Source organism: Pristis pectinata, chromosome 2, assembly GCF_009764475.1.
Source record: "Pristis pectinata isolate sPriPec2 chromosome 2, sPriPec2.1.pri, whole genome shotgun sequence".
In the NCBI taxonomy this organism is placed as follows: domain Eukaryota; kingdom Metazoa; phylum Chordata; class Chondrichthyes; order Rhinopristiformes; family Pristidae; genus Pristis; species Pristis pectinata.
The window spans coordinates 86,746,234-86,761,075 of record NC_067406.1 but is presented as its reverse complement, the minus strand read 5'-3'; the positions used below and the strand labels follow the sequence as shown (position 1 = coordinate 86,761,075).

Here is a 14,842-nt window from a genome sequence, read left to right as displayed (position 1 = left end):
TAGTTCATTATAAAAATGATTAAACACACAAGAATAACATTAAAATACATAATAGTAGTTTATCTAGGTACACAACTATAATGAGCAATAGTTATATTTTTAATTGCCGCACAATCCCCTGTAAGACGCTGACCATTATATAATTGCAGGGTTTCCCAAGAACTAATTGAGCTGCTTATTTTCCAAAGCATTTTTCAAACTTTGTTGTTGAACTGCATCAGATGAATGTAAAAATACATTGGATGGTTTAATATTCTCACCATCTTACATGGTGCATTGTAACTTCTAGTAATTATTTTGAAGTTTATTAACGTGAAGCTGCAATAATTATTTTTTTTGAGATATGACCAATTCTTTCCCCATCCCCTCCTGATTATTTTGTTATTTGCAATGGGTTTGTTAGTGATCATGTGATTAGAGACTGGGAGGCAGTGATAGGTATTGTCGTGTTTGTATAATGCAATGCTGGTCTCAGCATCTGTTGCCCGACTGAGTCTGCTGCTTGAAGAATTCAATTATGCAAAGCTCCAAAGAAATCACTGCATGTTTGAATTCAGTCAGTAATCATTTTAAGAAGTTTGAAGTTGTAACATTTTTAAGGCAAATAATGTCCTCCAGTGTTCAAAAGTATTTAAAAGTAAGATGGACTCTTCTCACAGCTCAGAACAACATAAGTCATCCCAGGACTGGAATGTTTTATGTGCAGGTTTACCACCTTTTTGGAGGTGGGGTAGCACTCTTAACTGAGGATGAGATCAGGGCGATAGTGAGGGATGATATAAGATCTAAGGAGCAGAATGTTGAGTCCATCTGGGTAGAGATTTGGAACAGTAAACGGAAAAAAATCACTGGTGCGAGTTGTCTATAGGCCTCAGATTAATAACATTACAGGAGCACAGGCAATAAACCAAGTAATATTTGATGCATGCAAGAATGGAACGGCAGTTGTTATGGGTGACTTTAACCTCCACATAGATTGGGCAAATCAAGTTGGCTGAGGCAGTCTTGAGGAGGACTTCATAGAATCCATCTGTGATAGCTTTCTTGAACAGCATGTTAGTGAACGTACAAGGGAAAATGCAATCTTAGGTTTGGTCCTGTGCAACGAGACAGGTAAAATTAACGATCTTGTAGTTAGATATCCTCTTGGAAAGAGTGATCACAGTATGGTTGAATTTCCCACATAAATGGAGGGTGCAATAGTTCAATCTAAAACCAGTGCACTATGCCTAAACAAGGGAGACTACCATGGGATGAGGGATGAGTTGGCCAGCGTAGACTGGGAACACAGGCTATATGGTGGGACAGTTGAGGAACAGTGGAAGACTATCAAAGAGATTTTTAATAGTGCTCAACAAAAGTATATTCCAATTAAAAGCAAGAACAGTAAGGGTGGGATGAGCCATCCTTGGATAACCAAGGAAATAAAAGAAGGCATCAAACTAAAATCTCATGCATACAAAGTTGCCAAGAGTAGTGGGAAACTGAAATATTTTAAAAAGCAACAAAGAACCACTAAGCAAGCAATAAGGTAAGGGAAAATAGATTATGAAAGTAAACTAGCACAAAATATAAAAACAGATAGATATAAGAACTTTTATAATTATATAAAGCAAAAAAGGGTGGCTAAAGTGAACGGAGGTCCCATGGAAGATGAGAAGGGGGAATTAATACTGGGTAATTGGAAATGGCCAAGACTTTGAACGACTGTTTTGTGTCAGTCTTCACGGTGGAGGACCCGTTTAACATGCCAAAGAGAGATGTTATGGATGTGATGGTAGGTGAGGACCTTGATACAATCGCTGTCGCTAAAGAGGTAGTGATGAACAAACTAGTGGGCCTAAAGGTAGACAAGTCCCTGGTCTTGATGAGATGTATCTCGGTACTGAAAGAAATGGCGGAAGTTATAGTGGAGGCATTTGTGGTAATTGACCAGAATTCTCTGGACTCTGGATTGAAAGACAGTGAATGTCACTCCACTGTTTAAAAAAAAAATGTAGGCAAAAGAAGGGTAACTATAGGCCAGTTAGCTTAATGTCTGCAGTGGGGAAAATGGTTGAAGTTATCATTAAGGATAGAAATGGTACCATCAGGCAGACACAGCATGGATTCAGGAAGGGCAGGTCCTGTTTGACAAACTTAACTGGAGTTCTTTGAGGATATAATGAGCACAGTGGATAGAGGGGAACAGGTGGATGTTGTATACTTGGATTTCCAGAAGGTGTTTGACAAGATGCCACATAAAAGACTTATCCATAAGATAAGGATACATGGAGTTGGGGGTAATTTATTAGCATGGATAGAGGGTTGGTTAACCAATGGAAGATAGAGAGTTGGGATAAATGGGTGTTTCTCTGGTTGGCATTCATTGAAGAGCAGAGTGCCACAGGGGTCAGTGCTAGGCCCGCAACTGTTCACGATATACATTAACGATTTGGAAGAGGGGACCAAGTGTAGTGTATCTAAGTTTGCTGATGACACTAAATTGAGTGGAAAAGCAAATAGCTAGGTTAAGTGAGTGGGCAAGGGTCTGGCAGATGGAGTACAATGTTGGTAAATGCCAGGGCATCCACTTTGGAAGGAAAAATAAAGATCAGATTATTATTTAAGTGGTGAACGATAGCAGCATGCTGTTGTGCAGAGAGACTTGGGAGTGCTTGTGCATGAATCGCAAAAGGTTGGTTTGCAGGTGCAACAGGTTATCAAGAAGACAAATGGAACATTGGCCTTCATTGCTAGAGGGGTTGAGTTTAAGAGCAGGGAGGTTATGCTGCAACTGTACAGGGTACTGGTGAGGCTGCTCCTGGAGTACTGCGTGCAGTTCTGGTCTCTCTACTTGAGGAAAGATATACTGGCTTTGGAAGCGGTGCAGAAGAGGTTCACCAGATTGATTCCGAAGATGAGGGGGTTAGCCTATGAGAAGAGATTGAGTCCCCTGGGACTATACTCACTGGAATTCAGAAGAATGAGAGGGGATCTTATAGAAACGTATAAAATTTTGAAAGGAATAGACAAGATAGAGGCAGGAAGATTGTTTCCACTGGTAGGTGAGACTAGAACTAGGGGACATCGCCTCAAGATTCAAGGGAGTAGATTTAGGACGGAGATGAGGAGAAATTTCTTTTCCCAGAGAGTAGTGAATCTGTGGAATTCTCTGCCCAAGGAAGCAGTAGAGGCTGCCTCATTTAATATATTTAAGACACAGTTAGATAGATTTTTGCATAGTAGGGGAATTAAGGGTCATGGGGAAAAGGCAGGTGGGTGGATCTGAGTCCATGGCCAGATCAGCCATATCTTATTGAATGGCAGAGCAGGCTCAATGGGCCAGAAGGCCTACTCCTGCTCCTATTTCTTATGTTCTAATGTACCAAAGATTTCCCCAGTTATGCATTCCAGAGAGATACAGGGTCAAACTTCCTCTGGAGGATACCTATAGTGAAAGGTACTGTGAATTTAAAGTGGTGCAATGGAAAGGATTTGAAGAAACATCTCTGGTTCCAGACAGAGCAGAAAGGGTTTACAGTTCCACCTTTTTGTCTGGAGCAGGGGGGAAGCTGAAAATCAGGTCAATACAACAGTATTAGTAGATCAATTTTGTTATCTTTTCCATTTTGTACTTAAAAGCAGTTGGTCAAAAATCAATCTTTTCTGGAAGAGTTGGTTGTTTTGCAAGCCCAGGAAGTGTTTCTGGATCATAGGTCAGGTGAAGATGAGACTTAGAACCATGTAACACCATCCCACTACCTTCATTTCCACCGCCAACCCTCGCCTCCTTAATTTCTGCTCCACTCCCTGAATTATTTTGAGTTTGGCGGAACTGACCCAGTACACTCATCAGACGAGACTGTGTGAGAAGGGAAGCGATATAACGAGATAGTTTCAGCCCAGGTAGTTTGGTGGACAAGTTGCACGGACTGGCGGAACAGCAGTTTCAGACCCATTGCAATGTTACTGCCCACCAATTTCAATGGAGAATAAAATCAGACAAGGTGCTGTTGCTAAAATCAGAAGTTTTCCGATAGGTTAGATTAAAACTTTTTCCAACGTTTTCGAGACTTTCATCAGAGCTGTAGATGCTTTTACGGTTTGTTTTGGAATAAACTCTGTGACACAATATTACCTTTTATAATGTGAAGATATTAATTTGAAATTAGTTAAACTTTCCAGTGCTCACATTGCCATCTTCTTAGCTGGTCCCTTGGGGTTGAGGATGACTCGCTTCCACTCCAGATCTGTGGGTTCTAAGGATAAAAGGGACAATGTGGGTCCTGCAGGGTTTGCCCAGAGAGGGCAGGAGGTGTTTGACGGTGTGGTTGGGTGGGCTGTTTGTGAGGTGGTGCATTCCTTCCCCCCTTGACATGACATTCCTGGGTGTCCCCAACAAATGGATTAGAGGCTCTCCGTACTGCTGTACTGAATTCTCCTTCTCCATTTTAGGTAGTCATGGTACAGGGATTCCTGCAAGTCAGTGAGGATGTTCATGTTTGGAAAGCAAATCAAACTGGCTGTCATTAAATGGATAGACTTCAACCTCTGACAAATTCTATAAAGTTCAATGCGTTGTTTTTGATTCAGCTGGCATGGATGAATTGATAGATGAATAGATATACCAATAATAGCAGAAAACCTTATTTTCTTGTTCTTGTTAGTCATTTGGGGCCAATGCTTGAAGTAGATGGAGAGTTCAATTCCTCTGCAAATTGGAGCCGAAATTCATGTTACTTCAATGCAAGTTTCTTGCACACTCGATTAAAACCAGTGCAGATGATGCATGTCCCAGGTGTTCTTTGAATGATAAGAAGGGTGCAGCCACCGGTTGCTGGGTATGGAAGCTGCCTACTGTGAACAACGTTGGGGGTGGTGGAGAAATTTCCTCTGTGCTCTTTTTGTAGTAAAACTTCAAATGCATTCTGAGGAATGTCTTTGCAATTTGTCTATAATTATTAAAGAAACGGTCGCTTATCCGGAGTTCCTCCTGGACCAACACTCCCACATAAATTCTTCCACTGACAAACATCTTGACAATTTGAAGACAGCCAATACTTTGAAGCCTGATCTTCACATTATGTAGATAAGCAATGAAAATTAACTGCATGTGGTAACGTCATCAACTAAGTAGAATAACAGATATTTTGATTTTTCATGGATACAGTATCAATGGGAGTTTGGAGGAGTATTTTTTTTCCAGCTGCAACTACAGTGGCATGGTGGGCTGAGAAAATCTGAGGCTGTTCTCTTGTCCTTCAACTGGAACTTTAACGATAGAATGGATGTCACACAGATTGCTGGAATTTGGTCTTAAAGCAGGCATTCAACAATGGTCTGTTGAGGTGGAACTTCCACAAGTCCTAACATCAACTTTCAAGGCAGACTGTGCTAATGTGATGATCCCTTGATTGGGTGTTCACCTGTTTATAGCTGTTAGGAGGACTTTGTGTATCGTCAATGGAACAGACTATTAGAGCAAGCTTCTAATTAGAGAAAATCTGCCTGATCCTGCAAACTTCACAATGGTCAATGTTGGAAGTTCTCACTAGACGTGATCAGGATGCACTTCCTGGAATGCCGGCCCACAACATTTTTGAACCAGTGCATTCAAGTCGTCATCACTGATTCAATGCAAGGCATGTTGAAAATGTATATTGCTCTATCATCTTAATGGTAATTAAATTATACAAGTGGCAAAAAAATCAAATTGCAGAAGGCAACATTGTGGATTAAATTTTGTTGATGGTGTTGCTGTGTAGGAACTGTTCCTTAGCCTTTTCCTTTACTGCTCATCCTTGCAGGAAGGTCAGGAATGTTTCCACAGGCCTTCAGGGCCTCAAGAGTAAATTCAAGTGTTTTCCTTTGGCATTCAGCCATTTATATATGACAGTTCCACATGCCACAGTTGGATTAGCAAGCCCTTCAGCACTTCAGCTGGGTGAGTGGCTTGTTAGCAGCCTGAGAAGCGTTAAAGGGTCATTATGGCAGACCTTCTGACTGGCTGCTACTTTTCATTATTGCTAATGAGGTTAGTGTTGCCTCCGGCACTTGAATGTTTCCCCAGTTTCTCCATAACCAGAACCAGATGGAGCTTGGGATAGGGTAAGAAACAGTGATCATTTTAGTTACAACATTCTATGTCTTGTACTCTACTGTTAATCTATTATTTTCTATTCCATTGATTTTGTTGATTGCTGCTCTCCATTAGACGGCAATGTAATCAATTATGACTACTAAGACACCTAATTCTCTTTGAACTTCATCTTGAGTGTTTTTGAAGCTCTCTGTGAAGTATACTGGTGGGAGGAATTGGCCCATACTTCCCTGAGACATGCTGACAGTACCACGAACAGCTGCTAGCATTTCCCCACGTAACCTCCCAGAGGCCTTCACCAGTAGTCTGTTGACTGTGCTGCAAGGTTAAGTTCCTCATGGAATCCAGGAACAGTCACCATTGGGCTGGCACCATATTAGACCTGGAGCAGGTTTTAGCAATTCCATTCATTTCAATAGAGAGGATTGATTATGAGGGAGAGGCCAATTTCAGGTCATTTACAGATTTGTGAATTAAAGGATTTAATTTAAATGTTCTTAGTTTTAACTGTTTGTATTTTACTTTAAAAGAAATAAGAGCTTCATTTCTTAATAGAATGCTTAACTTTTAATATTTTTTGAATGCCAGAGGCATTCACAAGCATTCAAGTGTTTGAAAGCTGTTTCAGCTGAGGGGGTGTGGCTTGACCAGCTGTCAAAGAACTTCAATGATATCTATAACTAGTCAGTGCTGTGCAGAGCACGGCCTCACTGCTCAGAGGCCAAGCTGCTGCTGGAACATTTGGCCTAGATAAGGTTGGTGGTAAAGTTAGGGAAGCAGCAAGTGTATGTAGCCTATTGCTCCCAAGAAATTCCAGGTCATTAGTTTTAATCCTGAGAATGGGTGCGATGTAGATCAATTTTGGATGTGAATTTCTGTTCCTGATGAGCACAGGGGTTAAGGCGGACAGTTCTGTATTTAATATGCTCTTTTGTTTCAAAAATAGACATTGTTTATAAAGATTGCAAATATATAATCTGGTACATTTGTACATTATCATTCCTAGTCATCCATATATCATCCCAATTACAAGATCAGCATGGCATATGATACATAGACTCCATTAATGATAAGTCCAAAACTTCCTTTACACATGTTTAAGCCCCTCAGTATATACTGGAAGGAGAGGTTTAAAGTGTGGCCGTTCACCAAGCAGCCTTGTGGTAAGCAACTTCCAGGTGGTGGTGTTCCCCTGCTTTTGCTGCTCTTGTCCTTCTAGCTGGTAGAAGTTGTGGGTTTGGAAGGTGCTATCAAATTAACTTCTCGTTGGAAATGGTTTGTAGCCACTTTGTTTCCATTTTTGAAAACATATACCATGTCTTGCCTTGTATAAACTTTAAACTTAGAGTCATCCAAAGCTCTGTTGCCTGTACCCTCCCTCACAACTGTCCTTCTTTTTGCCCCACATGCCAGTGTCCACTGATGTGCATTGGCCCTGGGTTGAGCAGTACCTTCATTTTAACACCCTTATCCTTGTCTCAGGTCCCTCTAGGGCCTTGCTCCCTCCCTATTGCTGTAATCTCACCCTGCACTTTCATTCAGTGTTATCTGTGCTCCTCCATTTATAGCCTCTTGTGCACTTCTTTTTGTACAGATGCCACAAACTTGCTTTGGAATTTTCTCCCTAAATCTCTCTATCTACCTACTCCCTTTCCTCCTTTAAGAATCTCCCTAAAACCTGTCACTTTCACAAAGCTTTTGGTCATTAATATCTCTTTATGTGGTTTGGTGTCAAATTTTGTTTGAAAACATTCCTGTGGAGATCCTTAGTGCATTGTACTATGTTAAAGGTGTTTTGTGAACATAAGACTGTTACGTTATTGATACCTCCCTGAAGTCTTTGATTCTTACTACATTGCACATCACCAGTTCCTTCAACAGTCTGTGATTTTTTAAAAAAAGATTTTTTCTTTCAGCTTGTGCAGAACTCTTTTCCTATTTATATTAAATTCCTTTATTTTGCCTTTGTACTTTTTTGGAATGAAGAGCATATTTCACCCCGGAATACAATGAATAATAGCCTGTCAGAATAGTTATTATTGTATTCATGTCTTCTTTTCCAAACCACATGCAGAATTTAACATTCTCGCTTCTTTTCTATCAGTCTTCTTGCTATTGCAGTACAGGAAGAATGTTTTAGTGTTGTGAATGTTTTCAGCATTTTCTGTTTTAATTTTAGTGTCATGATTGCTTCTTCAACTGTGGTTTTCTCCCCACTATATCTCTCTTTGCATTTCTGATTAACCATTTTCAGAGTTTTAGTTATCAGCATTAAAGTCATTAATTGAATAAGCAGTCTAGATCCATGTGCCTTTCCAGCAGATCTACGACCTCTTCCTGAGAAAATGTGTGAAGTGAAGGCTTGTTATGAAATATCTATTATCTTCTTGTGAGAATTGAAACATCCTTCAGAAGTAGAAGGTCACACTTTTAAAGAATGAGCTGCAAGCAGCAGTGTACAGTCACAAAACCAACAGGAACTAGGCCATCGGTATTTTGAAGAAGTGTAACTTCTAACAGGATATGATCACTCAACCAAAGATTAGGGTTGTAAAAATAGGCAATAATACATCACTGTCAGCTGTGAGCAGTAAAGAGCCTGCTCCTGTTTGTCTGATTTCACAGTTTACAGACAAGGGAGACATGGAGCTCATTTGCCTGTAGAAGTTACTGCAGAGCAGCACTGTCCTGCAGGTCAGCTTGTCCTGAAATCCCAGATGTAACAGACGATTATTTATGAAGGATATGGCATTTGTAGTATTGTTGGAAGTGCCTTGGCATTCTACTCTTTGCCTAATTTTTAAATGTTGACTTGTTCTTTAACAACTTATTTAATCCGTATATTTATTCCAGATTTCCAGCATCTGCAGTGTGTTTTATTTTGTCTGCATTATGCTGCATTTTGAGAACACAAGGATTCCAGCTGGGTGTCCTCAACAATTCAGGGATATTGACCAGAAGATTCTGTATTTGGACTGTTAGTCAGAGGAAAGAACATTATGATAAATAATAACAGGCATTGCTGGGGATATTCAACAGGTCAGCCAGCATCTGTGGAAGTACAAACAGAATTAATGTTTCAGATCAATGACACTTCATCAGAACTGATTTCGGATTTCCAGCATCCACACTATTTTCTTTGCTTTTCACAATAGGAAATGTCTGATTTGCATTTCTACAGCAGCTTTTGTAATCTCAGGATATCCCAAAGCTCTTTGCAGCCAATGGCATACTTTTGTAAATTTTTTTTGTAAATTTTATTTTCAGCGTGGTAACAGGCCCTTTCGGCCCAACAAGTCCACGCCGCCCATTTTAAACCCAAATTAACCTACCTGTACGTCCTTGCAATGTGGGACGAAACCGGAGAACTTGGAGGAAACCCACGCAGACACGGGAGAACATACAAACTCCTTACAGGCAGCAACAGGAATTGAACCCCGATCGCTGGTGCTGTAATAGCGTCACGCTAACTGCTACGCTACCGTGCTGCCCTAGTAAAGTTTTCTAATATGGAGAAATGTTAACTGGAAGCATTTGTTATGTTGAGATGAAGTGAACAATCTCACACAAGTGGCACAATGATGCATTTCTCAGTGATTTTCGCCAGCAGGTGATCTGTAAAGAACTAGTAAAAGCTTTGCCAAGCATTTATTTAAGAAACTATTCTCACAAGAATACCATATCCTAATCGCTTATGTTGATTCAATGTACCTAATGTTATACTTGAGGGCTTGCATAAATATAACTAGAGGTACCAGCATCAATTTCTGTTCAAGCCAAACAGACCCAATATTTTGTTGTGTCATTTATCAGTTCCACAAACCCAGGGAAGTAACAGTGCACTGAGAGAGTGTAATTGTCAATGAATCCAAAGCTACTGGTCATGGGAAGTTTTCCCAAGATATTACCAAAATATTTTTGATAGTAAAGTATGGTTGATTCTCTTTTGGGTTCCCAGTAAAGTATGTTTTGGATGTACTGAAGGATTATAGAATCACACCAATATACAGGACAGAAAGAAATCGTTTGGCCCATTTTCTCCATGTCAAGTAAAAATAGTGCTATTTAGGTTCATGCCCACTTCTCAGCTCTCCACTGATGGCCTTGGAGATTATAGGTTTGGAAGGTTCTGTGTGCTTATTAGATATCTTTTAAATATGACGGTTTCTCCCTCTGCCATCCTCTTGGGCTTTAACTAACTTATCTACCCATTCTGTTACCTTCAGGATTCTATGGACATGCATTCCAAGATCTCTCAGTTCCTAAATGTTTTCCATATCCTATCATTTTTTGTGTATCCCCTTGATGTCTCCATGTGCTTTACCTTACATTTCTCCATAATGATTTCCATTTTGATACTTCTCTAAACTAGCTGCTTCATTTCTTTCTGCAGCCTAGGACTTATTTTTCCTCAACACACTGCCAATTCCATCAGCTAACTTCCTAATCATGAACTCTAGAATTATGTCCAATTAAGTACAAGTCATTGATATACATCAAGAGAAGCAAGGACCCTGTGAAACCCCATAGCTCTCCAGTCACTAAAGTTCCTATCAACCTTTGTTTTCTCTTACTGAGCCAATTGTTAATCCAACTTGCTATTTTCCCTTGGATCCCATTGACTTGTACTTTCTTGATCAATGTGCCATATGGGACTTTAAAATGTCTTGCTAAAATCAATGCATGTTACTTCAAATGCTCTATCCTTCTTAAAATAAATTCAATTAAGTTAGTCCGATATATCCTTCCCTGAACAAATCCATGCTGACTGTGCTTGATTAACCTGTGCCTCTTTAATTGCTGGTTTATGCTGGTTCTTTATATGCTTTCCAACTATTTATTCACCACCAACTGACAGGCTGCATTTAGTTTATTCATCTTCTCTTTTTTAAACCACAGTACCACATCAGCAACATTCCAGTCCTTCAGCACGAGGCATGTAGCTAAAGAGTTTTGGAAAATGGTAGGAAGAGTCTGTGTTTCTTCTTCACTTGCTTCTTTAAAGAGTCTGGAATGCATTTTATCCTGGGAATTTCAATTAAAAGATGCTGGACACCTCTCTCTGTTCATCAGTTCCAAAATTTGACAAGCTTCTTCCATTATGAAGACAGAACTTTACAAATATCTCCCACCTCCAATCTCAGGTTTTGATCCCTACTAGGTCCTATTCTTTCCTTTGCTATCTCTTTCTATCTAATTAATTATAAAATGTCCTAGGGCTTCCTTGATTTTCCCTGCTGGTATATTTTTTTCAACAGCCTCTTTGCCACTTTAATTTTTCAATATCATTTTTAAAAATTTCTTATTTTTTAATTTCTGCCCTGAACCTTTTATTTATTCAGTTTTTGGAAGGTGAGCATTGTTGTTATTGGGTAGGGAATTTCAAATTTTACTCGCCCTTCTCTAATTACTGTTCTGCTACCTTCTTGAACCACTGCAGCCCTTCTTGTTGGGCAGGGACTTCCAGGATTTAAACCCAATGATAAAGGAATGGTGAAATATTTCCAAGTCAGGATGGTATGCAAATTAGAGGAAAATCTGCAGTTAGTTGTGTTCCCTTGTGCTTGCCAATTTTGTCCTCAATGATAGGAGATCAGGAATTTGCGAGATATTGGAAGAATCCTAAGCAAGTAACTGCAGTGCATTTTGCAGATAGAGCTGGCAGTGATCTTATGAGACTGTGATTTACAATCATCTTCCTTTATCTGAAACACGACTACAACCATTGAATTTTATTTTCATTGATACCCATTGATCAGTGATGGAAGTAACTTAAATTTCTTACCAGTATGGTTGTTTCACAAATGTAGCTTTGACCACTGACTCGCTGGGATGCTAGACTGGCCTGATCCAACTTACTTTCACCTGCTGTAGCTACCAGGGCTCCTTGATGCTTGGCAGGTCTCCCAACTGAGACAAGAATTCCCGGATGTTTGTGAGAGGGATTTTGCAAGGTTGATTCAGCAGGGAGCACACTTGCCACGTCTAGGTCAATGGTGCATTACTCATTTCATTTTATGCTTTTTCTGTTCATCCTGCATGTCAGGAGTTATCAGAATGATTGTTAGCACTTAAGACAACCACATTTGTGGATCTGGAGTTACATGTAGCACAGGCCACATAGTGGAGGACATCAGTGAACCAGTAGGTTTTTCCAACAATCTGCTAATTTCTTGTTGTTTGGGGGAAAAAAGGATTATTTAATTAAATAAACATGTATTTTGTAGCTGATGCAATGGGATTTGAATTGGCATCCCTGGTTTGGTACTCTACCTCTGCTATCTGTACTCTATCCAGTTCTAAACTCCTTTCCACTGTCTGCAGTGCAGTCTTTTTTCTTGCCTTATCCTACATGTTTGTTCCTTGAAATTCAGAGAGGTCCAGAATTGTGAGCTTCTCCCTTTTGTGCATTGGGAACATATTTGATCTGAGCCTTCACTGCCTCCTCTTCTCTGATACTGATTTACTTGCTGTTTACTGTCCTCTTCTGCTAAATCATACCTCAGCCTGGTTAAATTGGCCTCACCCCAATTTAGAATTTTTATTCATAGTTAATACCTTTCAGTAAGTATGCTAAATCTATAAAAAATACAATTTCTGCTTCCTGGGTGTCCACTCACTGCTATTATCCAGCTTCAACCCCAAAAGCTAAGTCCAGTGCCATGCTCTCCCAAGCTCATTGGGCCAAATACCCGACATTACAGGAGTGAATACACCAAAACTGTTCACTGGCTTCAAGATGCCTTGGGACATTTTAAGGTTGTGTAAACACAATAGAGTTGGAAGTTCTTTGTTTCCTTATGGTGCACCGGAGAACACTTGTAGAGGGAGATAACAAAAACGTGGATGAGGGTTCTGGCAGCTGGAGAACACTAAGGTAGGGCCAGGCTATATTTTTGGTGTGGAAGTTGGTGGTCACAGTACAGGAGGAGGTCATTCAGTCCCTCCAGATGCATGCCAGGGAAGGAATCACTTTAGTCCTATTCCCCATTTCCCTCATTCCCTGTACCTCTGAAACTTGCCCTCTTCCAAACATGCCCATCGCTTTCCTGTGATCCTTTTTGTCATTAACTCACACTGTGGGGTAATTTACAGAAGCCACTTAACCCTTGGGATGTGGGAGAAAATCAGGCCAATATGTTACACTGGAAATTCTGCTCCAAGTGAAGAGGGTAGGTGTGGCTGCAAGCTATCTGTTTCAACTTCAGAAAGCGGCGGGGAAAGTGCTGTAGCCTGAGCTGAGGATACAGAGTCTATTGCGTGCGCTGAAGATAATGGATTTGGTGGTCTTCACGCTGAATTGAATGAAACTGCAGTTCCACTGAAACTGGATCTCGGGCAAGCAGCATGACAACAGGGAAGTGCTATTGAAATCTGAGAGTGATGACGGGAATACCCCTGGTTATTAACTGCACACATGAAACCTGTCCACAGCACTTCACATTATGTTACCAGTTATTGCTGTGAGATAACTTGAGCGAAGAGCCATTGGACTGCTTGTTCTTTTCAAAGTGCAGGGGAGAAATGTAAACTCTGGTTCTCAAGATGTCCCGTTTGAGAATTGGACCCTTTCCATATTGTGCACGAAAGGATAATTTTCCAATTTCATCCTTTTGGCAGGAAGTGATGCCTGCTGGAAGCACATATGTGGATTATCAGAGAATAGGTGGTACATGGATTTGTGATCAATAATTAAAATACTCAAGATGTAGTCCCGTCACTTCAGGCTCCACACCAGCCGTCCAGTGGCAGGTTAGTTGTAGAGTTACGATTCCTCTACGCCGCACCAAAAAATGTGCTTCAGCACCATTTTTTATTCCTCACACCAAATAAAGTCTGAGTCCAATTAACAGGCTAAGAATTTCAGTGAGTGCAGAACTGGGGCTTATGCTGCAATGTGGGTCCATGATTATTAAGACTGAGGCTGGGAGGCAGCAAATAAACAGAGACTTTAATTATGGTGTTAGACTCTTAAAATTACAGTTTGGTGTCTCATTTGATGTTTGCCCCGTCTTCTAAAATTGGGGCTGCCAAGCAGTTCTGTCATTTTGGGGCAATAAAAACATTTTGTTTGCAGTTCAAATTAGAATTCTAAGTTTATTAACCACAAGCCTCTCTGTTGCATTCGTATCCCTCTAATTTGCCATATTAACATTTCTAATTGTTTAGATCTGCATCTCTTTTAAAGTTGTCACAGAGGAAGATCACAAGACAAGGGAGCAGAAGTAGGCCATTCGGCCCATTGAGTCTGCTCCATGAGCTAAAGAAAAAGAAAAAAAGAAATACATCCTTGTTCTGAAGCACTAAGTGCATAATGCAGTAGTGGCTGAGTACTCCACTTTTGTACTTCACATTTGTATATGCTGTGTATTCCACATAGTGTACTCCACTTCTAGAACTTGGGTCTATTGACTTCCACTGACTGGAGTATGACACACTGCTGTTACTGCATTCATATTTAGTGCTGTTTACTGAGATCATATTTGTCCTCCCAAAACTCTTTAACAATTAGACTACTTGTTACTTTTTCCCTTTACAATTTTAATTGAATGTAACTGCAGAAACCTTCAAGGTCAAATAATGAATAAAATTCTAAAATGGTGTATCTAATTAAACATCACATTCTCCAGAGTATTGTCAGCTGGAACTTGGTTTTCACTTCAGTTTTACTGGAATGTTAGTTTGAAACATCATAGAGATTTTTTCATAGAGTACTACAGCACAGCATCTGTCAAAGTTTTTCCTTCTCCAATCTTATTG

At 40.2% G+C, this 14,842-nt stretch overlaps 1 protein-coding gene across 1 annotated transcript in view; it reads left to right on the top strand.

Annotated features, from left to right (window-relative positions):
* Positions 1-14,842, top strand: part of arhgap24 (Rho GTPase activating protein 24) — a 391,296-nt gene that overhangs the window by 91,165 nt on the left and 285,289 nt on the right. The window lies entirely within an intron of this gene.